The 25,573-nt window shown below is 48.4% G+C and overlaps 1 long non-coding RNA gene across 1 annotated transcript; it reads right to left on the reverse strand.

Moving 5' to 3' along the window:
- Positions 1 to 4,493: 4,493 nt before the first annotated feature.
- On the reverse strand, positions 4,494 to 23,633 carry LOC144946056 (uncharacterized). The gene is made up of 3 exons (XR_013639750.1): positions 23,607 to 23,633; positions 23,281 to 23,348; positions 4,494 to 4,543 (listed from the first exon to the last, which is right to left on the reverse strand). It is a non-coding gene; the product is annotated as an uncharacterized LOC144946056 (long non-coding RNA).
- Between the last annotated feature and the right edge of the window lie 1,940 nt (positions 23,634 to 25,573).

Raw genomic sequence — 25,573 nt, forward strand, 5'->3', positions numbered from 1 at the left:
CGCAAGCAGCCGTCTTCAGGTGAAGAATGAGACACTGCCAAGCTAGGAGCTTATATATAAGCTGGGTTGGGGGTGGAAGAAGAGCACCTTAACAAAAGAATGTGCATATCAAGAGGAATTTAGCATATTCATGGGAAATGCGTAGGAGGTGGGCGGGGGGGTTTCAAAGTCATATTATGCCCATGCATTATGCAGGATCAGCAGCACCAAAGGGAGGGGGCAGGGGGTAGCATTAACAAAGGGAGGGAATGTTAACAGTATGTAGAAGCAATGAAACATGTGAATGGGAGAGCGGTGGGAGGAGACCCGCAGCGGAGAAAATAATGCATTCCCTGTGGAGAACACAAGATACAGTTAAGGCCAGTGAGTGGACTGTGGTCTGAAAGTCACCGTAAACGTGAACAACAATCAGTTAAGATCCGAAATGGTTTATTACGTCCTTCCAATGATTGCAGAGCCAGAATCCAATGGATTCTTTGCTCCGCTGCAAGCTTCCTACCACCACTCTCCCATTGACATATTTCGTTGCTTCCTCTTAGTACCTTTCACGCCACGGTTTATGGTATAGTGTATAGCATATTTTATAATAATAAATAGTATTAAAGTGTAATGTTTAATACAATGTATAAGGTAATATATAGTATTGTAATTTTATAGTGAATAAATAGCAGTGTGCTATACAGTTGAGTGGGTATAATGAAACATAGTGTAATATGACAAGGTATAGTCAATCAGCATATTAGTTGCTGCGGCGCCATATTATTAACATTCCTTCCCTTTATTAATTCTAACCTTACTCCCTCCCTTTGATACTGCTAATCCTGCATAATGCATGGGCATAATGACTTTAAACCCCTCGCCAAACCTCCTACGCATTTCACAAGTAGTACTAATCGCATATCTGCATTTCCCATAAATATGCTAAATTCCTCTTGATATGCAAATTATTTTGTCAAGACGCTCTTCACCCCTCCATTCCAGCATAAATAGTCGCTCCAAGCCTGGAGCGTGCCATTCAGACTCTGTCTACTTGACAGACCTGTTCTCCACCTAAAGACGGCTGCTTGCGTTGTGGGCGAAACGTCGTGAGAATTATTTTATTGTGTTTTATTTTTATTATTTTATTACTTCCCTTCTACGTGACTTTACCGAAAGAACCAAGAAGATGAATCCCTGCAGTCACGAAAGCTTTAAATCGAAATCCATTCCCTGTGGAGAATACAAGATATATAGTCAATGCCAGTGAGTGGACTGCGGTCTGAAAGTCACCGTAAACGTGAACACAATCAGTTGAGATCCGAAATGGTTTATTACGTCCTTCCAATGATTGCTGAGCCAAAATCCATCTTCTCAGTTGAAATTGTCTCTGTGTTTGTATATGTGGATCGCCTCATGAACGAATCTCCCATGGTAGCCAGATGGCTTGCAGAGAACCTCTGTCTTGGAGAAGTCAATGTCATGTGAGCCCACGGAATTGTAACAGTGATCTGCCACGGCTGAGGTGTTTGTCCTACCGTGTTTCAGGTCTGCTTTATGTTCACGGATGCGGTCCAAGACATGTCGTTTGGTTTCTCCAATGTAACTGCTACCACAGAGGCAACTTAGTTTGTAGACGCCAGGGTACTGTATGTCTGGAACCACATCTTTTACAGACGGGACCAGATCACGGATTTTATGTACTGTGTTGAATCGGACCTGGATCTTGTGTTTAATCAGGATTTTGGAGATATTTTTGTGACCCCAGCAATGTAGGGTAAGGTGATGGTTTTGAAAGGCTCCTCAACAGGATCCTTCTTGATGGTTAGAGTGATGGCTTTGCGGATTGTGTATTCGGAATAACCATTAGCCTTAAGATCTTGGCGTACGTGTTTGAGTTCACTGGCAATGTGTTCCTAGTCGGAGATGCATTGGGCTCTATGATATAGAGTCTTGATGAGAGAGTTCTTCTGGGATGGATGGTGGTGGGAATCCGGTTTTAGGTAAGCATCCGTATGGGTGGCTTTCCTGTAGACAGAATGGCTCATTGAACCATCAGGTCTCCTTTCAATTAGGACATCCAAAAAGGGTAGCTTTCCATCTTTTTCGACTTCCATGGTGAATCTGATGGTTGGGTGTATGGAATTGATGTGGTCGAGGAATTGGTCTAGAGCAGGCCGGCCATGTGGCCAGATGACAAAAGTGTCATCTACGTACCTCTTCCATAAGGTCGGGCGTAGAGTGGCAGTCTGGATGGCGTCAGTCTCAAATTTCTCCATGAAAACGTTGGCTACAACCGGAGATAGGGGGGGAGCCCATTGGGGTGCCCTCAGTTTGTTTGTAGAAAGATCCATTCCAGGTGAAGTATGTATTTGTTAAGCAGTGTCTCCCCAGGAGGGATACCCCAGTATTCAGTCCTTGATGAACCAAGTCTTCAATGATTGCGATGGTGTCAGGTACAGGAACTTTGGTGAATAAGAAAACCACGTGAAAACTGACAAGCAGGTCGTCTGGGGACAGGGAAATTCCCTTGATTGTCTATACCAGGTCAGTATAGTTTAGTACCACAGAGGTGGTTTTTCCAGTGAAAGGCCGCAGGATTTCAGACAAAAAACGTGCCAGTCTGTAGGTGAGGGAGTTGATAGTAGAGACAATGGGACGAAGAGGTGTATCTTATTTATGTATCTTTGGAAGGCCATATAACCTTGGTGGCCTGGCTGCAGAAGATTTTAAGACAGAGGTTCTCTGCAAGTCATTTGGCGTACCATGAGAGATTCGTTCATGAGGTGATCCACATATACAAACACCGATACAATTTCAACCGAGAAGATGGATTCTGGCTCAGCAATCATTGGAAGGACGTAACAAACCATTTAGGATCTTAACTGATTGTGTTCACTTTTACGGTGACTTTCAGACTGCAGTCCACTCACTGGCATTGACTATATATCTTGTATTCTCCACAGGGAATGGATTCTTTGCTCCGCTGCATGTCTCCTTCACCACTCTCCCATTGACATATTTCGTTGCTTCCTCTTAGTATCTATCACGCGACGCTCAATGGTATAGTGTATAGCAGATTGTATAAATAGTATAAAATTGTAATGTTTAATACAATGTATAAGGTAATATACAGTATCGTAATTGTATAGTGAATATACAGCAGTGTGGTATACAGTAGGGTGGGTAGAATAATACTTAGGGTAATATTATAGACGAAGGTATAGAGTGGTGTATAGTAATACAATATATAATTTAATGTTGGGTTTGTCTATGGTAGTATACCGTACGGGGTAGACCCGTGTGATGTAAGAGAAAAAAGTTTAGCTGGAAGCATATTAGATTTTGTTGCGACGTAGAATTGTAATGTATTACTTACTGTTAGTAGATCAGCTTATTGGACAGTATATTTAGTATACTGATGATACTATGTAGTTTATACTTTAGTTTGTACGTGGTTGTTTAGTAACTGCAGCTACATACTATTAACATTCCTTCCCTTTGTTAATGCTACCCCCATCCCCTACCTTTGATGCTGCTAGTCCTGCATAATGCACGGGCATAATATGACTTTGAAACCCCCCGCACACCTCCTACGCATTTTCCATAAATATGCTAAATTCCTCTTGATATGCAAATTATTTTGTCAAGGGGCTCTTCTTCCCCCCTCCAACCCAGCTTAAATATACGCTCCAAGCCTGGTGGTGTTTCATTCTTCACCTGAGGACGGCTGCTTGCGTTGTGGCCGAAACGTCGTGAGAATTATTTTATTATGTTTTCTTTTTATTATTTTATTACTTCCCTTCTACGTGACTTTACCGAAAGAACCAAGAAGATGAATCCCTGCAGTCACGAAAGCTTTAAATCGAAAAATCATTGATTTTGTGGAACAGAGGGACTCACAGATTTTGTGGAACAGAGTGCCTCACTAATTTTGTGGAACAGAAGGTCTCACTGATTTCATGGAGCAGAGGGCCTTCCTGATTTTGTCGAACAAAGGGCCTCGCTGATTTTTTGGAGCAGAAGGTTTCACACATTTTGTGGAAAAGAGTGCACCACTGATGTTGTGGAACAGATGGCCTCACTGGTTTTGTGGAACAGATGACCTCACTGATTTTGTGGAGCAAAGGGGCTCACTGACTTTGAACAGAGTGCCTCACTAATGTTGTGGAATGGAGGGCCTCGCTGATTTTGGCAAGCAGATATCCTCACAGATTTTGTGTAACAGAGGGCCTAATTGATTTTGTGGAACAGAGAGCCTCACTTATTTTGTGGAACAGATGGCCTCACCGAGTTTGAGGAGCAGAGGGCCTCACTGATTTTGTGGAACAGAGGGTCTCGCTGATTTTGTGGAACAGAGGGCCTCACATATTTTATGGAACAGATAGCCTTACTGATTTTTCGGAACGGAGGGCCTCACTGATTTTGTGGAGCATGCCGTCACCAGTGAAGCTGTAGGAGATGTGCGACATGAAGGCGCAGAAGCACCAATAGGCATCCACCTCCGAGTCAAACACCTCCAGGAAGCGGCTCAGCAGGTCGTTCATGCCTTGTGCGTAGCTCACGTCTGTCAGGGCGGCACGGTCAGGCGTCCACGTTGAGCAGCAAAAAACTAAACACGGCGACACGTCTGGAGGACTAACTCTCATGGGACGTCACGCTTCCCCTGTCCCCCCACCCTGCCACACCCTCCCAGCACTCCTCCGTGAACTTCACGCAAATTTGAAGGAACTGCGTTGTCGGTGGTGTGAAAGCAGGAATTTTATTTGAAATAATTACAACTGTAACACAGTTGTCTTTGGTCTGATTTCCATTTGCTTCATCATTTTACTTGTTATTTAGTATGTTTTTCCTTTTGAATTTTGGCGATCTGGTTCACTCTTACAAATAAGACGATCCTCGTCTCTTGACTCAAACAAAATTAACTTGAAACTTGTACGGGTGCGATCCGTCTATCAGTACACCAGCAGGTTTGTGAAGGTCACAGTCCTTTATGATCCACCAACCCTTGGCTCCAAAGCACTGGATCACAATTACGTACCTACCTACCCTCATCAACACGCACCACCTATTCAGTGGAAATACCTGACAGCTGTAAAGTGGCATTTCAAGCCCTGGTCCTCATTCACTCCACTCACAAAAGGCCGTTACCTAACCCAACGTGTGATTTGTTTTCGCTGTCGTGCAGTTTCGTTGGGAAAGGCGGCAGTAAAAGCACTTAACCCCTGCCCCACGCACTCGGTAAAAGTCTTGAGAAAAGCGTCACAGACACGCGTGTTTTGTCCAATGCCTCAACTCCAGGGCTAAAACGACGATCGGCCACTGTGCACCCCCCCCCCCGCTGCCGCCCTGTGGCAGCACGTCGTTGACGGCGTGGTGAATCACAAGGGTTTAATTTAGCACTGGATGGGGTGAAGGGTAGCATGGAGGATGGGGTAGCGGTATTCTAGCGGTTCGCACACTGCGCTACGAACCCTAGGACTTGAATTCGATACTTGCTCAGGGCCAACTCCAGTGACAATTATGTGAACTGGTTCTGGGCCTCCCCTTGGTCGACTCATCCCCAAATGAGCACCTGGTGTGGTGTGTAAACATCGCCACGAGGGAGAAAAAGGCGGCAGGGTGTGGTGCTGGCCACCCACCTACTCGTGTGCCGTGCCAGTCTTCATAGGTGCTCGCTAACAGCACTTGCCACAACAGTCTGTGAAAGCTATATGGAGGGTTTTGTCTTTGGAGGATGGGATGGAGAGTGGATGGAGTTGGTGGAGTGGTGGTGGGAAATGATTTGTGTTGTTTGGCCGCCAAGAGTTGTAGAAGATAGAGTGGGTGCGTGCGTCACAATAGCCCTGCGCTGTTGTTTTTACACATTTGTATTGAACTTGCCGTGTTGTCTGTTTATATTCTTTAAAATATTTGACGCTTAATATCGTCGGATCTATGGAGCCTAACGAGCTGACATTTTCTACAAAAACTCGTCTCGCGTGACAATTCAAGATTGCATTATAAAACCAGTCCAGGTCCCGCCAATCATGGGCCTATTCGTGTTTTGACTTCATTTTAATATCTAATACGCCTACATTCTACTCCCCATTTTTGAAATCACGAATGGTCTTGGCCAGTTACGCGGGGAAACGACTTGGCCAATCAGAGCGGCTTTTATTGGTGAGTCTCTGACCAATGAAAGGCGTGCTTACATCACCACTCGTCATGGCGCCGGAGCAGCCGCTGTGCTTCCCTCTTCCTTAGTGCGAAACCAACAATTACAATTATAACAATTACTACTATTCCTATTGTTAAAATAATTACAGTTATAAGTCATAAATAATGTGTTTGTTTGCTTTGTCACTCCCGTTCCGACGTGCGGAGGGCAACATTTGTTATGCTCAAGTTGAGTGAGCAGGTGAAACCCGTGATCATGTTTTCCAATGAAATGCCGTAATGTTATCCATATTTTCATTGCCACAATGTTCTAATTATGGTTGTTGATATAAATGGTTTACATTAAAGTGCAAAATCTGTGCACGTTGAGTACGGTGTCGCGATATGCACTACTATGCATGTGTGCATTGTTATAGCATTGCAGCCTATATGTGTCTTACCGGCTGTCATACAGTACATTACTTAATGATCGCAAATACGGCAATTAACCGCGTTATACGTATCGTGTTCTATATGTAATTTCACTACTTTTCAATCGAGGTGATCGTTATTCTACTTGTAATAGCTGTGTTGCATGCTATTAACCTTTCATAACGTTGACTGTTGTCGAGGAATGCACATGCTTTCATTTATTGTAGGGTCAAGGATTGACATAGGCAAACCATCACTGTCATCTCTACAGGGTCATAAAATAGCTACCACTTTGTGCGAAGTCGTCAGTGCTTATTAAATATGGTCCCTGCCACGGGATTCTGGAATTTCCACTGGTGGGGATGAGCGCTGCACAATGTTAATCCACTGCTGGATGAGGGCCTCCTGACGCCGTGCTGGTTGTGGAGGCCGTTTGACCATACTTCACCCTGACTGGTCAATGCGGATTGATAAAGGCAAGCAGCATAATCTTAGGTTTTTTCGGTAAAGTCACGTAGGTAAAAAATAAAATTAAAATTAATAAAAGTAATGATAGTAATAGAATAAAATAATAAATCACGACGTTTCGGAGGCAACACAAGTCTCCGTCATCAGGTGGGACCGTCACAGCTAGATTTACTGTATCAAGTGAGGCAAAAATTCCAAGATACAAGTTCTTAAATACAAGTTAAGGGGGGAGGAGGGGGGGAGGAGCTTATCTGAGTATGGTAGCCAATGAATGGAACGTATGGCGAGGGCGGGCTTAAAGAGAACAACAGGTGCACATGCTAGAAGAGAACGACACTGCGCATGTTGTTTAACCCAGTGTTGGTGACAACCCAAATACAAAAAAGGAGAGTACTGTTAAACGCGGGGGATGTTAACACTCGGTAAAGTATAATAGTACCTGTCAAATAAGATGGTCCAAAAATGTGTAGTTAAATATTTTTTGCATGGTTAATAACATCTTTCCAATGATTACTCAGTTTGTACCCATCATCACGGTTGAAATTATGTCCGTGTTTGTATATCTGGATGGCTTCGTGTACAAACCTTTGATGGTAGCCAGAGGGTTTGCAGAGCACCTTGGTCTCGGAAAAAACAATATCATGAGAGCCCACAGTGTTGTAACAATGATTGGCTTACAGAGTCGCCTGCAGGAAAACTAACAAACTGATCCTAGTCTCACGTTCCTCCTACATTGAGGAACGCATCAAAAAAGCAACCGGAAAACCGCGCATTCTATGGAAAACCCTCAAAGATCTTCTACATCCTGGTAGCACCATGGTCCCTCACCTTAGTGATTCCCTTTCCTCACTGAAACTTGCCACCTCTTTTAATACTTACTTCACCAACAAGCTAATCACCATCGCAAACTCGTGCACGTCTACCGACACATCGCACCATTGTACCCTGCTCATGGTACCTAAAATTGTAAGCACTAACCCAGACACTCTTCTAATTACGCTAAAGCCGGTGTCTACAAAAGACGTTTTCTCTTTAATTGAATCACTTCATTTGAAGTAATTTCCACTCGACGTGCTCCCAGGTTCCGTGTTCAAGCAATGTGCTCCGGAACTCGCCATCATGATCAGGAACATCGCAAATGCCTCCTTCTCTTCGGGGCGTTTTCTGTCCAACCTCAAACCTGGCCTGGTTTCTCCCTTGTTAAAGAAACCAAGTCTAGACCCGGATGACCCATCTAGTTATCGTCCCATCACTAACCTCTCGAACCTCTCTAAACTCCTTGAACGACTAGCCCTCGCCCAGCTAAAACCACACATCACCTCCTCCGCAAACTACTGCTGCTTCCAGTCAGCTTACCGTCAAAACTATTCCACAGAAACAGCACTCCCTAGAGTGCTCGATTACATTTTGACGATCATTGATTCCGGCTCAACTGTTGCACTTGTAAGTCTGGACATTTCGTCAGCCTTCGACACCATCATCCAACTTCGACTTCAAGTGGATAGTTTCGTACTTTTCTGACCGGCAATCTTCAGTCAGGGTGGGCATGTCCACATCGCCTGAAACAACAGCATTATGCGGGGTTCCCCAGGGCTCTGTACTAGGTCCCCTGCTCTTCACAGCCTACACTTCCCCGATCGGCCGGCTCATCGCTAGCTTCGGTGTTAAGCATCACTCATACGCGGATGACACGATTCTATTCACCGCCATCGATTCTAGCAATGTATCTGGATTCGAGAGGCTCTCGGAATGTACCACCGCCGTGCAACAGTGGTTCACTGCACACAACCTAGCTCTTAATCCGAAAAAGTCAGTGGCCATCATGGTAGGTACCAAGCAACATCTCAATTCAGCAGCACTCCCCACACACATACACATCTTCGGTCACAGCATCAAGTTCACCGACCACTTCAGCTACCTCGGTGTCATCCTAGATTAAACTTTATCCTTCGACCGTCAAACCATCCATATCATCAGCTCATGTAACTTTCACCTGCAAGTGTCTCAGACACATACGTCCTCTCATCTCTACTGAAATTGCCAACACATTGGCATGTTGCATAGTTGGGTCTCGCCTTGACTATTGCAACTCCGTCCTAGTCCGGACCTCCGCTGGCAACCTAAAGAAACTTCAAAGACTACAAAATAACCTAGCACGCGTCGTCATTGCCCACACTCATCCCCATCTCGACTCACTAGCTTGTCTCCATGCTCTGAACTGGCTACCCGTCGCCAGTAGGGTCACATACAAGACCGCCTGCTTCTGCCACAATGCCTTCATATCCGCCTGCCCGCCGGACCTTTCTTCATTATTGACAACTTGCAGCTCAGCACACGGCAGATGCCTGCACAGCGCGACTCACGACCTCCTCTTGATACCAAGATTCAGGATGGTCATGTCTATGCGCCGCTTCTCGGTGGCAGCCCCAACAGTCTGGAACGATATCCCTCTGCACATTCGCAGCATCACCTCAATCGACTCCTTCAAGAGAGACTTAAAAACTCACCTCTACAATCATGCTTTTGAACGACTCTGAGCTTGGCTCCGCGCCTGTGAGTTGCGGCCACTACGTCTGCAAATTTGCGCGCGTTACAAATTTTACTATTATTATTATTAAGACTCAATTTTGCCGTGTTTCAGATCTGACTTGTGCTCGCGGACACGATCAGAGACATGACGTTTCGTTTCCCCAATCTAACAATCACCACAGCTGCAACTCGGTTTATAGACTCCAGGGTATTGGAAGTCAGGGATGACATCCTTCACAGATGGAATTAGATCACGGATTTTATGTACTGTACTGAATCGGACTTGGATCGGACTCAGTACAGTACGTAAAATCCGTGATCTAATTCCATCTGTGAAGGATGTCATCTGTGACTTGCAATACTCTGGAGTCTATAAACTGAGTTGCAGCTGTGGTGATTGTTACATTGGGGAAACGAAACGTCATGTCTCTGATCGTGTCCGCGAGCACAAGTGAGATCTGAAACACGGCAAAATTGAGTCTTCCGCCATTGCCGATCATTGCTACAACGCTGTGGGCTCTCATGATATTGTTTTTTCCGAGACCAAGGTGCTCTGCAAACCCTCTGGTTACCAGCAAAGGTTTGTACATGAAGCCATCCAGATATACAAACACAGACATAATTTCAACCGTGATGATGGGTACAAACTGAGTAATCATTGGAAAGATGTTATTAACCATGCAAAAAAGATTTAACTACGCATTTTTGGACCATCTTATTTGACAGGTACTATTCTACTTCACCGAGTGTTAACATCCCCAGCGTTTAACAGTACTCTCCTTTTTTGTATTTGGGTTGTCACCAACACTGGGTTAAACAACATGCGCAGTGTCGTTCTCTTCTAGCATGTGCACCTTTAGCATGTGCACCTGTTGTTCTTTTAGCCCCCCCCCCCCCCCCCAATACGTTCCATTCATTGGCTACCACACTCAGATAAGCTCCTCCCCCCCTCCTCCCCCCCTTAACTTGTATTTAAGAACTTGTATCTTGGAATTTTTTGCCTCACTTGATACAGTAAATCTAGCTGTGATGGTCCCACCTGATGACGGAGACTTGTGTTGCCTCCGAAACGTCGTGATTTATTATTTTATTTTATTTCAATTATTACTTTTATTAATTTTACGTGACTTTACCGAAAAAAACTAAGATTATGAATCCTTGCAGTCACGAAAGCTTAAAATCTAGAAGCAAGCAGCATAGACGTACAGTACAACTCGATATACATACGTCGCCTCGCAGCTCTATGACAACCTGTTTGTGCATGGTGGCAACCCATTCCAGCCATCCATTCCAGCCACCCATTCCAGCCACTGTCCAAGCTGAGATCTGCTTGGCTTTCGAGGTTTGACCAGATTGGGCACATTCTAAGTCCGGGTGTTTTATTCATAGTCGTAGAGCAGGGGTGTCCAAACTTTTTGCAAAGAGGGCCAAATTTGATAAAGTGAAGATGCCCGGGGGCCAATAGTTCCTTCTGACATTTTTTTAACCACAAAAGTTACATGAAAATACACACTGTTATAAACAATTGTCATTGTCACAATTACCTTTATTTTTCAAATGACAATGTAACTAAATATAAGCCACTCAGGCAGATGTGAACAACTGTAAAAACACAATTCTGCCTTTCATTCAGTCAGATAACATTGAACAAACTGTATAGAATACCTTAAATTTCCATGAGTTAAATATATTTGCCTCATGAACATTTTAAACAGGAGTTAGAAGTAATGCAAAGTGGTCTGTTATCATTAAACTTTAAAACAAGTGAATTTTGCCCTTGTCTTTTACAAGATCTTTAAGAAAGCAATAGTTTGTGTCACATCTACAGGTACATAACATCAACAGTTATAACCAAATCTTATTCAAGAGTTTAATAAAAACAAGTGCCATAAGTTCAAGTGCATTAGTGTGCTTTAGGCTTTTCACTGTTAATAGTGACATATGTTACCGTTCAGAACACTCAATTTCAGATTGATCAAGGAACAGATAACTTTCTGACACTAATGAGAAGGGTGATACTGAGATCTAGATTTCAGTAAAGAGACCAGGTCTGGCTTGAGGGCAGTGGTTGAGATGCGTAAAATGTCACGCAAGTGGGAGTCACTCATCCTTGACCTCAAACGGTTCTTGTTTAAGTTCATGACTGAGAATGTTTGCTCAGACAAATATGTGGAGCCGAATAAGCTCAGTATTTTCTTAGTGAATGATCGCATTTCTGGAAACCTGCTTTTGTCCAGCTGCCAGTAAAAGTCAACAAGAGAACTAATCGTCACACTGCAGTTCAATGAGCTCCAGCTGCAGCTGTGAAGGAGCATCATCAGGGTCCACGGAAAAGGAAGAAGAGAAAAGCAACATGTCCTTTTCAATAACTGTAAAGTCCGGAAAGCGTTTTTTAAATTCCACAGAAAGAGATGCGATAGCTGTTACATAACTCTTCATTTGCGCACCGATGTCCTGTGGGAAACTGTCAATGACCTCTTTCAAAGCTGGGAAGTGCGCGGTGCAGGGCTCTGTTTGGGACAAGTGTCTTTGGAAAAGTTGCAGTTTGGTTCCAAAGGCCTTGATGTGAGCGTATAGCTGGCTCACCATTGCATCTTTTCCTTGAAGATTAACATTCAGCGCATTCAGATGCTTTGTTATGTCAACCAAAAAATCCAGATTTGCCAGCCATACAGGATCGGACAGTTCTTCCATTGGTTGTCCCTTCTCACCCAAAAAATGTCCAATTTCCTCTTTGAGAGAGAAAAATCGCTGCAGTGCGGACCCCCGACTTAGCCACCGCACATCGTTGTGATATATTACGTCACCGTATTCAGCCTGGATGTCACGCAAGAACTGCTGAAACTGTCGGTGGTTTAGAGCTTTAGAGCGAATATAATTGATTGCCTTTGCCACTGGTTTCATAACATCGTCAAATTTGAGATGTTTGGTGCAGAGAGCCTGCTGGTGATTGATAAAGTGAAGTTTAATAGCGTTACCTGCTTCTTCGCTGACTTTATTGCAGATCAGTGTGGACAATCCACTTCGCTCACCAGACATGGCAGGCGCACCATCGGTAATGATCCCAGAAACTTTACTCCATATCATCAACAGCTTCACAAACAGAAACGAATAAATCTGTTCCTCTGGTTTGCCCTTTAAGGCTTTTGAGGTCAAGCAGCTCCTCTGTCACGTTCATGTTGTCATCAACTCCTCTTAAAAAACAAGTAGTTGTGCAGTGTCAGATGCATCGGTGCTTTCATCGCAGGCTAATGAGAAATAATCAAAAGCCACTCCCTGTCCCCCAGTTGTCTCTGAATATCTGACGATATGTTCGCGGCACGGATGCAGAGCCAGATAGCATTAGAATGGTGCTGCCACCATGTGGAGAAAGGAGGAATTACATATTTAAAGTTTTATGATTTATTTATTCTGACAGAGCTAGCGAGCCATAAATAACACATAAGACCGAAGCTGCGGGCCGTATGAAATCTGACCGCGGGCCGTGATTGGCCCGCGGGCCGGACTTTTGACATGCCTGGCATAGAGGGTTATAGTGATGCTGATGTTAACTACCTCGCCTGGTATACAGGAGGTCGTGGGTTCGATTTGGGTTGTGTGGATTTCTCTCCGGATCCGCCTGTTTTTCCCTCCACATTTAGAAACATGTCCTTTGAGTATTTGGCTGCTATACATTTTTGCTATCATTTGTGGCCAGGTCACTTCTAAAAAAGAGATATATAGCTTCAGTGGACCTTACTTGGTAAAATTAATAGTTAAAAGTTTTCACGGTAAAACAATGGGGTAAAAAAACAATTTTTTCAATGCACACACTAGAGGCTGACCGAAACTGAATTTCTGGTTTCGACCGAAACCGAAACCAGACCGAAAGTTAAATATTGACTTTCGGCCGAAACCAAAGACGAAACCGAAAGTTTAATTACACTTTCGGCCGAGACCGAAACAGAAAGGTATATAACCGAAGTTACCCAACACAAGATTTATTAAATATGTCATGATGCAATTCTACTTTAATAAAAAATAAATCTAGAACTAATCATTCAGAGTCTGCAGTAAGAGTAGCTAAATATCAAATCTTTAGGTGTTACTTACTTAGTAATTATATTCAAACAAACGAGTGTTGTAGTTAAGAAATACCAGTTTTTCCGCATTCTCGCCCAGCAGGTTGCTGCGCCTTGCTTTGATCAGAATTGACTTTAGTGAAGTAATCCCGCACCGCATGTTTCGACATTCTTCACGGTGATTAACGCCTCCGTTTATTAACTTTAATTTTCTACTTCACTCAAATTCGTAATTTCGTTATCACTAATTCGCTACAGAACTATTAAATAACTGAATATCAATATTGTCAGACTTCGAATCTCGGTATTAACACGCGTGTAGACTTAAGCGAGCGCAACACATAAGCCAAGGCGGGCAGGCGGCTGGGAACAGACAACAGAGGCACTTTGTTGTCGTCCCGCCAAAGAGACTCCACCCACGGATGGAGATGCAGGCTGCCGTCTGTTGACATTAGCATACCATCGATGCAGCTGTAACCTCGCTCCCAAGCTGCTGACGTGTGTGTTTGCAGCCTATCACATAGGATTGCCTAGCGCCGACTGACCGGCCGATAGGCAGAGAGATGGACGTAGCACTAGCGTTATATTCTAAAAATAGATCTTCGGTTGACGACCGAAAGTCATTATCAGTATCGGCCGAAAACGAAAGTAAACCGAAAGTAAAACATTTACTTGCGGCCGTGAAACCGAAAGTATGCCGAAAGTGGCCATTTGCCAACTTTCGGCACCGAAACCGAATTTCGTTCGGCCTTTATCACACACAAATTTGCACTCAAAATGAAAAATATGTAATTCGAGTGTAAATGGGGTTGTTGCTGGGCTCTGGTCCAATCACACGGCCCGGGGTATTGGGGGGCGGAGCCTGGTCTGCGGGGCGTGTGGGAGGGGCCACCGTTCACCTCGGCTCCAATGGGAGGCGAGGTGAATGGGGGCGGAGCCAGCGGGGTAGTATGGGAAGGCCGGATCTGAGATCCGGAAGGGGAGGAGTCAGGGTCACGTGGGGGGAATGTATATAAGTGGGAGCCCGGAAGAGATCGGGGCAGTCGGGGAAGTTAAGAGGCTGAGCCACGTTGGGTGGTGAGGAAAGATCCGCGCCATCGGCCACGTGGCCGAAGGATCTCTGCACGCCACAGCCAGCGGAGTGCTGGAATAGAGGAGCTAACGGAGGAGCGTGCGGGGCACGCGAGAGAGAGCATGCGTGGCACGCGAGAGAGAGAGAGCGTGCGTGGCACGCGAGAGGGAGTGTGCGCGGGGCGCACGTGAGACGACACTGGTCCGAGAGGAGGCCAGTGGGGGGTGCGGAGAAGAACCTGAATAAAAGACAAACGGAGACCAGCATCGCCTGACGGAGTCTTTTATTACACTGGGGTCAGAAGTGGAACGAGATGTCGAAACATCTCAAGAAAAAAAATATACCTGCACCATCTTCAGAAGAGGAAGAGGACCTTCCTCTGGCGGTCCCGACCATGGAAGGCGTGGGCGAAGTGGCGGAAAGCGACACGACAGGAGTACAAGATGTCGTCGGGGCGGCCAGGCCGTCTGTGTCGACGGGCGCCGAGGATGGCTGGCGACACGTGGCAGTCCAGCTTGATTCGCTGTGGGCCGTTCTGCTGGATTTAGTCACCCTGGTCACGCCAGCGACGATGCCGGATCGGCCACGCGGCGGGCCTTCAAGCGGGGAGCCTTCGGGTGGGGCCGAGCCGTCCGCCATTGGGGCCTCTGCGACGCTTCCCGCCCTCTCCGACACGCGGCAGGACGCCGCCATCTTGGGTGTGGTCACGGACGAACGGCGGGAAGCCGCCATCTTGTCGCCGCCACGGCGGGAAGCCGCCATCTTGTCGCTGCCACGGTGGGAAGACGCCATCTTGTCGCCGCCGCAGGAGACGCCTGCATCAGAAGACAGCAGCTCGGGGACTCGCAGCCATCGCCTGACGACGATTAAATAATTCTCAATTGGAGGAGATTGGAGTGCATTTGCGTGGCGTTTTGAGTCGGCCGTCCAATCCGCCAAGTGGACGGATGCGGAGGCCTTGGAAGTTCTGCCGACGCTTCTGGACGACAAGTCTTTGAAATTCTTCCGCTCCATCAAGGCCGCGAAGAAAGCAACGCTGAAAGGGGCGTTCGAAGAGATGGCGGAAGCGTACGAGCCTCCGGACGACGCACACCGCAGATTCGTCCAGAGGCAACGGGCACCCGAGGAATCTTCTGTGGCTTTCCGGAGAGCTGTGCTTGAGCTGGCCATGGCCGTGTATCCAGTGACGGAGCCCGACTTGTTGGAGCCCTTGATACTGGGTAAGATGTTGGAGCTGTCCAAGGACTTGGGCATTCCGATGCCGATATGCAGCCATGAGCAGCTGACCTCCCGGATGGCAGCCAAGTGCCTCGACGTGCAGTTCAACTTGCGCCGTTGGGCACAGGTGACCGCCTGGACGGGGAGCCCGACCGTGGAGGGAGGTGCCGCCGGGTGGACTCCGTCAAAGGCCGTCTTTGTGCCGGACGAGAGGGGGCCTGGCGATCTCTCTGCAGCGGCGGCCCAGTGGGTTCCTCAAGGGGGAGCGGAGTCGCGCTCCGGCCCGCCGCTGAGGGATCGTCGAGACGGGGGGGGGGGGGGGGGGGGGGGAGTCGGGCGGCGGGCCGACTCGTCGTGTTACCGCTGCGGGCGTCTTGGACACTTCGCGCTGGACTGTCGGAGTCGCCCTCACCCGCCTCTTCAGCCGGAGTCCCCGGCCAAGGACACGACGTCAACGCCAGAGAGTCAACCGTGTCAGGCAAGTCGGAACGCATCAGACACCCGGCAAGGCCTGTCATCTCATGCATCACTGTCGGTATGCGTTCCGGGGGCCTGTTCTAATGGGGGGGACTCTAAGGGATCCGCATCGCTCGCTGACACAGTGGCGGAAATTGGCACGGAGGGTGGTTGCAGCCGTTACTGGGTCGTCGACCGTGCCGGGTTCGATACAGGGGGTCGACGTGCAAATTTTGGTAGATTCGGGCGCGTCCGCAACTATCATCTCGGACATGATATTCCATCTCCTGTCCATTCCACCGTCGCGGGTACGACCGGTTTACGATTCATGTGTTGCGGCGAACGGAGGGAGTATGGGCATCGTTGGTCAGGTGGAGGCACGTATTTCGGTTGTGGGTGTGTCAGCTTCGGGGACGGTGTTAATCTCCAGGTCCCTCGCTGTACCGTGTTTGTTGGGGACCAATTTTCTGGCAAAGATGCTCATTCAGATAAGGGTTGATCAGAATTGTATTGAGTTACCGGCGGGCCAGAAGATTTTCTTTTTGCCGTCGCCGTGGGGACAGTCCGCTCCGGACCGTCAGGTGCAGGCGCTATCCGATGTTTCGGTCGACATTCCACCTGGCTAGCAGATGCTTATCCCACTGCATTATCGGAAGCCCATGCCTGGGGTCGAGGGGGCGGCGGGGGTGTTGTTGTCGCCGTCCAACGCGGTTTCGGATGGCCTGGCGCTGGTCGCGGCACGAACGATTGTTCGGCCGGGTCAGCCTCCATTTTTGCAAGTGTTGAATGGAGGCGCGGACAATGTCGTCGTGCCGGCCGGAACGGTTTTGGCACATGCTACGACCGCCTTCACGGCCCATGACGATCCGGCCCACCGGGGCCTCGTTGGGGGGGTTTCGTCCTCGATGGCGCAGGACGATCGATGGATCGCCGAGTTGTGCCAAGAAATGCGTCCTTGACTATGGACCAGCGGTCCGCGCTTCGCGCGCTGTTGGAGAAATATTCTGATGTCTTTACTAAAGACGATTTCGATCTGGGACACACCTCGTTGCTCTCCCACCATATTGATACTGGGGATGCTGCTCCCATTCGGATGAATTCACATCGGTTGAGTCCGGCGGAGAGGGATCATGTACGCGGCGCGGTGGATGATATGCTAGCCGCTGACATTATGTCTCCGTCCAACAGCCCGTGGGGCGCTCTGGTGGTCCTGGTAAAGAAAAAGGATGGTAAATTACGGTTTTGTGTCGATTTTCGGAAGTTGAACAAGGTGTCGGTTGCGGATGCTTACCCCCTGCTGCGTATGGATGATTCCCTCAATGCCTTGTCTGGGGCGAATTTTTTTTCCGCTCTTGACCTCTCTTCGGGGTTCTGGCAGCTCCCCCTGGACGAGTCCTCGAGGGAAAAGACAGCTTTCCGTACGCCGCAGGACCTGTTTCAGTTCCAGAGGTTGATGGAACTCGTGTTGACCGGTCTGCAGTGGGACACGTGCTTGATATATTTGGATGATGTTATTGTGTTCAGCCGTACGTTTGAGGAGCATCTTCAGAGATTGGATGCTGTTTTTGCTAGGGTGCGTTCCGCCAATTTGAAATTTAAGCCCAAGAAGTGTCACTTTTTGCAATGATCCGTGCGCTGTTTGGGCCACATAGTCAGCTCTGACGGTGTGGCCACGGACCCGGAGAAAACGGCGTGCGTCCGGGACTGGCCGATTCCGGCCACGGTGGGTGACGTGCGTCGTTTTGTCGGGTTCGCTTCCTATTATCGCAGGTTCGTTACAAATTTTGCCACTATCGCTAGGCCATTGCACCTCCTTACGGCAAAGAACCGGAGGTTCGGCAGAGGAGGCGGCGTTTCATGGCCTACGCAATCGCTTGGCGTCAGCGCCGACGCTGGACTACCCTGATTTCACTCTGCCTTTTATTCTGGAAACTGACGCTAGTGACACGGGGATTGGGGCCATCCTATCGCAATTTAAGGGTGGCGTCGAGCGCGTGGTGGCTTATGGGAGCCGTGTTTTATCTCCGGCGGAGACCCGCTACTGCGTTACCCGCCGGGAACTGTTGGCTATAGTGCATTTTGTCCGTCAATACCGGCCGTATTTATATGGCCGCAAATTTATTGGACCACACGGCTCTAAAATATTCCCTGAAAGTTGACCAATCGTCTGGCCAATTGGCGCGATGGTTGGAAACTTTGCAGGAATTTTCGTTTGAGATTCAATATCGTAAGGGGTCGCGTCACGCAAATGCGGACGCGCTCTCCCGATTGCCGCAGGGATCCCCTTGCGCCTGTGCCTCTGGCACGAATAGGTGCACGCGGGTTCCACAGCCCCCGCGTCCTGTCGTGTCCGCTGTGGAGATGCCCGGGGCTTGCACGTGTCCGGAACCGGGCCGACGGGGTTTTGAATTTTCCGCGTTCCGTGTGGATTCGAGAGCAATTGCTCGATGATTCGCTGGGGGCCTTACGGAGTCAGGCTGCAAAGCAAAGAAGAGGGGATATCCGTCGTCCGATGGGACGCCGGGAGCGGCTCTTCGTGATGGCTTGTTGATGTGGAGGGAAGGCTTGCACGATCGCTGGCGTCTTGTTGTGCCATCGTCGTTGCGATATGAGTTGATTCGGATTCTGCACGCTGAGAAGTTGTTACATCTCGGGGTGCAGAAAACATTGTTGATGTTACAGCGGGATTATTTTTGGCACGGCATGATGACTGATGTCGTCGGGCATGTTCGGGCGTGCTCCGACTGTGCCCAGCGGAAGCCGCCTAAACAACCGTATGTTCCCCCAGTGCAGTCGATACAAGTGTCGCGGGTTAACGAGTTGGTGGCGTTGGATATTCTGGGGCCCTTTCCCCCGTCCGCTCGGGGGAATGAATTTTTGTTGGTCGGGGTTGAATATCTTTCCCGTTGGCCGATGGCCTGGCCCCTGCCCGACCAGTCAGCGGCGTCTATCACGGAGGCATTTCTGTTCGGATATGTGATGGACAAGGGGGGCGCCGGAAAGGTTTCTTACAGACCAAGGGCGAAATTTTTCTTCCAACCTATTGCGGGATGTGTGCGACGCACTGGGGACTAAGAAGGTTCGGACGTCTCCCTACCATCCACAAACTGATCGCATGGTTGAACGGTTGAACCGGACCCTGTCGGCCATGCTCTGTCATACGGTTAGCGAGAAGCAGGCCGATTGGGATTTGCATATCCCTGGGGTGCTCTCCGCTTACCGGATGGTGCTGCATGCGTCAACAGGGTACTCACCCTTCTTTTTAATGTACAGCCGCAAGAATGTGCCGCCGGTGGAAGTGCAACTTGGCACGCAGGCGAGGGGTCCTGTTAAGCCCCTCACCGAGTATATTCGTGATGCCGCTCGATGCGTGGCGGAGGCACGGGAGGCAGCCCGATTGGCTATGGCCAGGACCCAGGCCCGGAATGAACGTTGCGCCCGGCGCTCTCATTATGGGTCCCCCTGGCGAGTGGGGGACATGGCCTGGCTCCACTGCCCATAGGTACTGGTGGGGACCTCCCCTAAGTTGCACAAACCCTGGCAGGGGCCAGTTGTGCTTATTGAGGTCCCTAGCCCGCAGTCCGCACACGTTCGGGTCGGATCGTGGCATTGGTACGTTCACACGTCCCGATTGAAACCCTACGTGGCCCCGCGAGTGGATGCGTCATCTCCTAACGTTGCCTTGCCGGTGTCTGTCGCGTCCGGTGCGCCACTGACTTTGCCTGTTCACCCTGCAAGCGCGCCTGTCATACCTCCTGTAGACGGGCCGGCTGTGATCCTGCCGGACACAGGGATTCCTGCACCAAGTGGGCCTACCACAGCGACGGGGACACTTGGCCCCGCTGCCCCTCCAACCCCGCCGCGGTTGCAGTTGCAGGGGGCCCCGACTACGGACCTTTCTGGGAAACGGGGTGCTGGGATGGACAGGCCTCCACCAGCGGCGGATGGTTCAGGTTCCGCCGCTCCTAAAACCCTGTCGGGACTGCGACCTTTGAGGGCGCCGCCTCTCGTGAAGGACGGGCCGGCGACCCGCACTCATTCAAGATCCCTTCCCTTTCGTTAATTGTGTTGTTGTTATACTCTCCGTTGTGTCTGGTGATTCCTGATTGTGATGCTGTCGCTCGGATTATGTTGTCCTATTGCAGCCGGGACGGCTGGCTTTTCATCAGGTGGGGGGGGGTCATGTAATGCGAGCGTAAATGGGGTTGTTGCTGGGCTCTGGTCCAATCACATGGCCCGGGGTATTGGGGGGCAGAGCCTGGTCTGCGGGGCGTGTGGGAGGGGCCACCGTTCACCTCGGCTCCAATGGGAGGCGAGGTGAATGGGGGCGGAGCCAGCGGGGTAGTATGGGAAGGCCGGATCTGAGATCCGGAAGGGGAGGAGTCAGGGTCACGTGGGGGGAATGTATATAAGTGGGAGCCCGGAAGAGATCGGGGCAGTCGGGGAAGTTAAGAGGCTGAGCCACGTTGGGTGGTGAGGAAAGATCCGCGCCATTGGCCACGTGGCCGAAGGACCTCTGCACGCCACGGGCAGCGGAGTGCGGGAATAGAGGAGCTAACGGAGGAGCATGCGGGGCATGCGAGAGCTAGCATGCGTGGTACGTGAGAGAGAGAGAGAGCGTGCGTGGCACGCGAGAGGGAGCGTGCGCGGGTCGCGCGCGAGACGACACTGGTCCGAGAGGAGGCCAGTGGGGAGTGCGGAGAAGAACCTGAATAAAAGACAAACGGAGACCAGCATCGCCTGACGGAGTCTTTTATTACAAATACATCATTTTCCCCCCAGAATCAATCCATTTGATGTGTTGAATGAAAGTGGATGGCTTCCTTTCGATGTTTAATTATTTTAATGCAAGCCACCCACTTTTATTCAGCACATTAAATGATTCATTCCGGGGGCAAAAATAATTTATTTTCTACTTTTGAGTGCAAATAAAAATGTGTGCATTTAAAAACTAGTTTTTTCACCTAAATATTTTACTTTGTGTGTGAGAGGAAAACGTAATACATTTTTAAATGTAAAGTTGCATCTCCAGTGAATTGATGGAATCGTAGGAGGTTAATTAAATATAACAATATTTTTGTTTTGAAATTAAGTATTTAGAAGAATCTAATAAAATAATGAAAGAACAGCAAATTACTCATCCAGGAAAACCTGGACTGGTTTCGACATTCAGTTTCTCATCAGCAGAGTAGGGTATCTGATGATGCAATCTGTAAATGTGTTTTTTAACGTGGAGAGACACATATGGGAACGTGTATTGTGCTCATTTATTGTATTATTGATACTCTTGTAGTAACGCTCACGACTCGTTCACACCGGATAGTTGGAGGCACACTGGTTTATTAACACCATACGTTGTGACATACACACTTGAGGGGGTATCGGCCCCCTCACCCGTCTATCTGAGGACACACCTCCTAGCTAACCCTAGCCTGCCTCAGAGTCCTCCTCTCGTGGACTAGGGGAGGCTATCTTGGCCCGACACTGGTCAGTCGGGCCCGGTAATCAGAGTCCAGACCAGCACTGGCTCTGGCTCTGGTACCACGCCACTGGCTCGAGCCTGCGCGGTCCTGACAAGGACGGCGTACCAGGGGGAGACCAGGGCTCTATCTAGGACGTCTTCCGTCTTCTCTTCTTAGCTCACACATCACTCCCGAGCCCCCCGATACATTCCCCTTTTATACACCCCCCTCCCTGAGGGGTGGGGCCCCGGGGGATCGTAACGTCCGAAGCGCGGACGTCGTAGAGGCCACCTGCCCGTGCACTGATGTAACCCCGCCCACTGTGCTTGTTTACCATAGGCTGCCATGCATAACGGGCTCTCTGTAACACCCCTACACTCTCAACAAAGACGCGCACTAAATGTGAACAGGTCTATTGAAATCGCAAAATACAATAGGGCCACGTATTAGGTGTTACCTGCATTCCTGCACGGGTAGGCGAGGCTCAATGGGTTAGTTACCTGCTTCGCTGAAACTATGCTCACAATTGACTTCCGCTCAAAATAACTGAATGTGTGGCCGTTTTGTGTTTAGACTACCAACTTAAGAGAGTCGATAAAATGTGGCCATCCCAACAGGCAGCCAGTGAAGCAAAGATACAACTGTTGACTACTTCCGTCCGCATTATGACTCATATCAGTAAAGTAAAATCATCGACGTTTACTGCTGCCACGTGCCTCTGGGAGAGGGTTGTAAACTTCACAAGGAGAGGGCTGTAACCTTCACACGATGGAGACCCATTATCACTGCCTAAAGGCAACGGTCATTCAGGAGCACTGCCTAAAGGCAACGGTCATTCAGGAGCACTGCCTAAAGGGAACGGTCATTTACATCTGTAAATTTACATCTGTAAATGACCAGAAAACCCGCCACGAGGGAAACAGTGCAGGCTGGGAAAAAAATGATTTAACCACACGCACAAAGGTTGCATTGTGTGTGTAGAAGCTCTCAGCTTTATTCAAACCACTAGCTCCAAAAGAACTGAATATGTGGCCATTTATTAAATATACACCACAAACTCAAAGAGTTGAGAAAATGTTCCATCCCAATGGCCTGAAACACAACTAATAAAAAAACACATTTGTCAATAACGCTGGTGATCTTCTCAAAAGCGTCGCCTATTATATGTTCATAATTGAGGCTCAAAATTACTCAATTGGGACGACGCATAGCAATCATCTCCCCCTACTGGCAAGAATAATGCCCCCGTTCAAACTTGCATAACTCCATACTAGACTCTTGTTGTTCTCGCCCTGTTAAACAAAATCAACTTGACACTTTCATTTATTTAGTTTCATTTCAAGGCGGTGTTTTTGACGAATGCGTTGAGTTTTCTCCATCTAAAAAATTAGGACAATCAGAATCAGAATCATTATTTAGATTGGAGGAATCCAATCATGCACGAATGCGTATGCATACCTGCACTCACCTGGGTGAAAGGCTGCGAAGGTGATGAGTACATCACGCAGGACCAGCAGATTTGAAATACCCTCCTTCCTGGAGAATGGCAGAACAAGTTGAGGGAGTAAGAATTAGCGGGGCATCTAACTGCTTGTTAAAAAAGACGGGGAAGAAAAACTGATTGGCCTACAACTAAAGATAGCTTCTTTTATGGTTTTGTCTCACCAGTGCGATAGATCTATGAACACCAAAAAGGTGAATGGTACAAGGACAATGCAAACTCCTAAGCCGTTGAAAATTATGAAACAAAAAAATAAGGGAGACAGCGTGGATTAGCCGTCTGGCGGGACTCACTGGAAGTAAGCGAGGTCCCGGTTTGTGCGTGGGACGTCTTTATCGATGATGCGGATCGCTTTCTGCAGCTCCTCCAGATGGAAGGGCTGGCGGTCGGCAAACACCTGGCACATGGGGCACAGAGGTCACCCTCATTGGTTGAACGTCATCGCCTCTGCAGGAGGTGCCGGTGTCCTGTCGCTTGACACGGTCTCACCATCATCGCTTGCCCTGCTCATCCTTCTCTCCTTGTACGCAAAGGTGGGGTGTGTCTTTTTTTTCTCAAGGTTTAGATACTTTCTTTCACAAATTTACTAGAATTTTTTTACCGGCAACGTGTCAAGAGATGGAGAAACATGGGAATGTGTACGTGTGTGTGTGTGAATGTGGGAAGCGGTGGCGCAGAAGTCAGCACACTGCGCTACGAACCCAGTGACCTGAGCTCGATTCCCACTCACGGCCAACACCAGTGACAATTATCTGAACCGGTTCTGGGCCTCCTCGAGATCGACTCAGCCTTAAATGAGTGCCTGTGAAAACATCGCCACTGGGGAGCCAAAGGTGGCTGGACTTGGTGCTGGCCACCTACCCCTTTGTGTGACGTGCCGGCCTTCGTAGGTGCTTGCTAACATCACTTGTCCCTACAGTCTGTTGAGGCCATATAGGGGATCTTTGTATTTGTCTTTGTATGGAATTAACAACACTGTGCCCAGCCAGCATGGTTAATTCACACTGTGGAACAGCTATACCCAGATGAATAGGAATTCTGCCAAACTTGGTGGGGTTATTTTTTGCAGTTATTCGTGAGTGGGTTCAGACAATCAATTTGCTGCACTTGAGAACCCAGTCTAATCACTGATGACTGAAGCACAGAGTTGACCAAGGATTGTAAATGATCACAGCTCAGCGCTCTTGACACGGTAAACGCTCTGTGTGTGGCCATGTCTAGGAGGGGAATGGGGCCCGACGGGATGGGCGCGTTACCCGGGCCTGGATGTCAAGGAACGTGAGCTGCTGCTTCTGCGTTTGCTCGGAGGCAAGCGACGCCGGGCCTGGCGTGTGGGCTTGGGCCTGCCTCTCGCCTGCCTGTTGAGCGGCCACCACCGCCACCAGCCTCTCTGTGGAGGTGACACCCAATGTGACCATTTAGGAGAAGGAATGCATTTCACGTGGGATAAACGTTACGCCGCAGTTCAAGTGACTCGGAGATCATAAAATATAAATGTTAGTCGCAGGTTTAAAGGTCGTCAACACAATTTTAAACATCTTTAACAAACTATTAAAATACATGTGATACTACTGTATTACTGTTCACCAAATGTTAAGAAGTTTAGAGGGTCTCAAAACAGATTCTTCAGATGTCATCGAGGTTCAAGATGCTGATTGTTATTCACATCTTGGCTTAAAAGGAAATGTCTGCTGATATTACTTCATATCCATCATCACCAATGTGCAATTATCAGCTATGTGCAATCCACTGCTAGATGGTCTCCCCAAGACGCCACCATCACCTCTCACAATCCCGCGATGTAATTATCCGCCCGTCACATGGACGTAATCTGATGTTTAGCAAAAATACTGTCATTACTTTCCCATCACTATTTTCTTTTCAACTAAAAATTATGGCTGGGTGGCGGTGGTGGCTACGTACGTGGCTGCCTGCAATCCAGCACCATGGAGGCAGCAGCGAGGGTTGGTGAAACTCCATTCCCGTGGATATCAAGGAGGAGCAATACCCTGGCTCACTAGGAGAAGGCAGTACAGCAGAGTGTGGACTAATTTACATCTGTTTCCAACTGTATGGGGATAGAGTGTTGCCCCCCCCATGTGCCTGGATTTTTTTACGAGTCCTGTGGTTTCCTCCCACATGCATCAACACTCACTGATTGGTTAAAAACGTCTAAAGAGAAAACCCCAATGCAGTAGGACCCTCGTCAAAAAGAGGTCTTGGACTCAAGTGTGGCTCTCGTCACTAAATAAGTAACTTA

The sequence above is a fragment of the Lampetra fluviatilis genome, chromosome 39 (assembly GCF_964198595.1).
Source record: "Lampetra fluviatilis chromosome 39, kcLamFluv1.1, whole genome shotgun sequence".
NCBI classification, from domain to species: Eukaryota; Metazoa; Chordata; class Hyperoartia; order Petromyzontiformes; family Petromyzontidae; genus Lampetra; species Lampetra fluviatilis.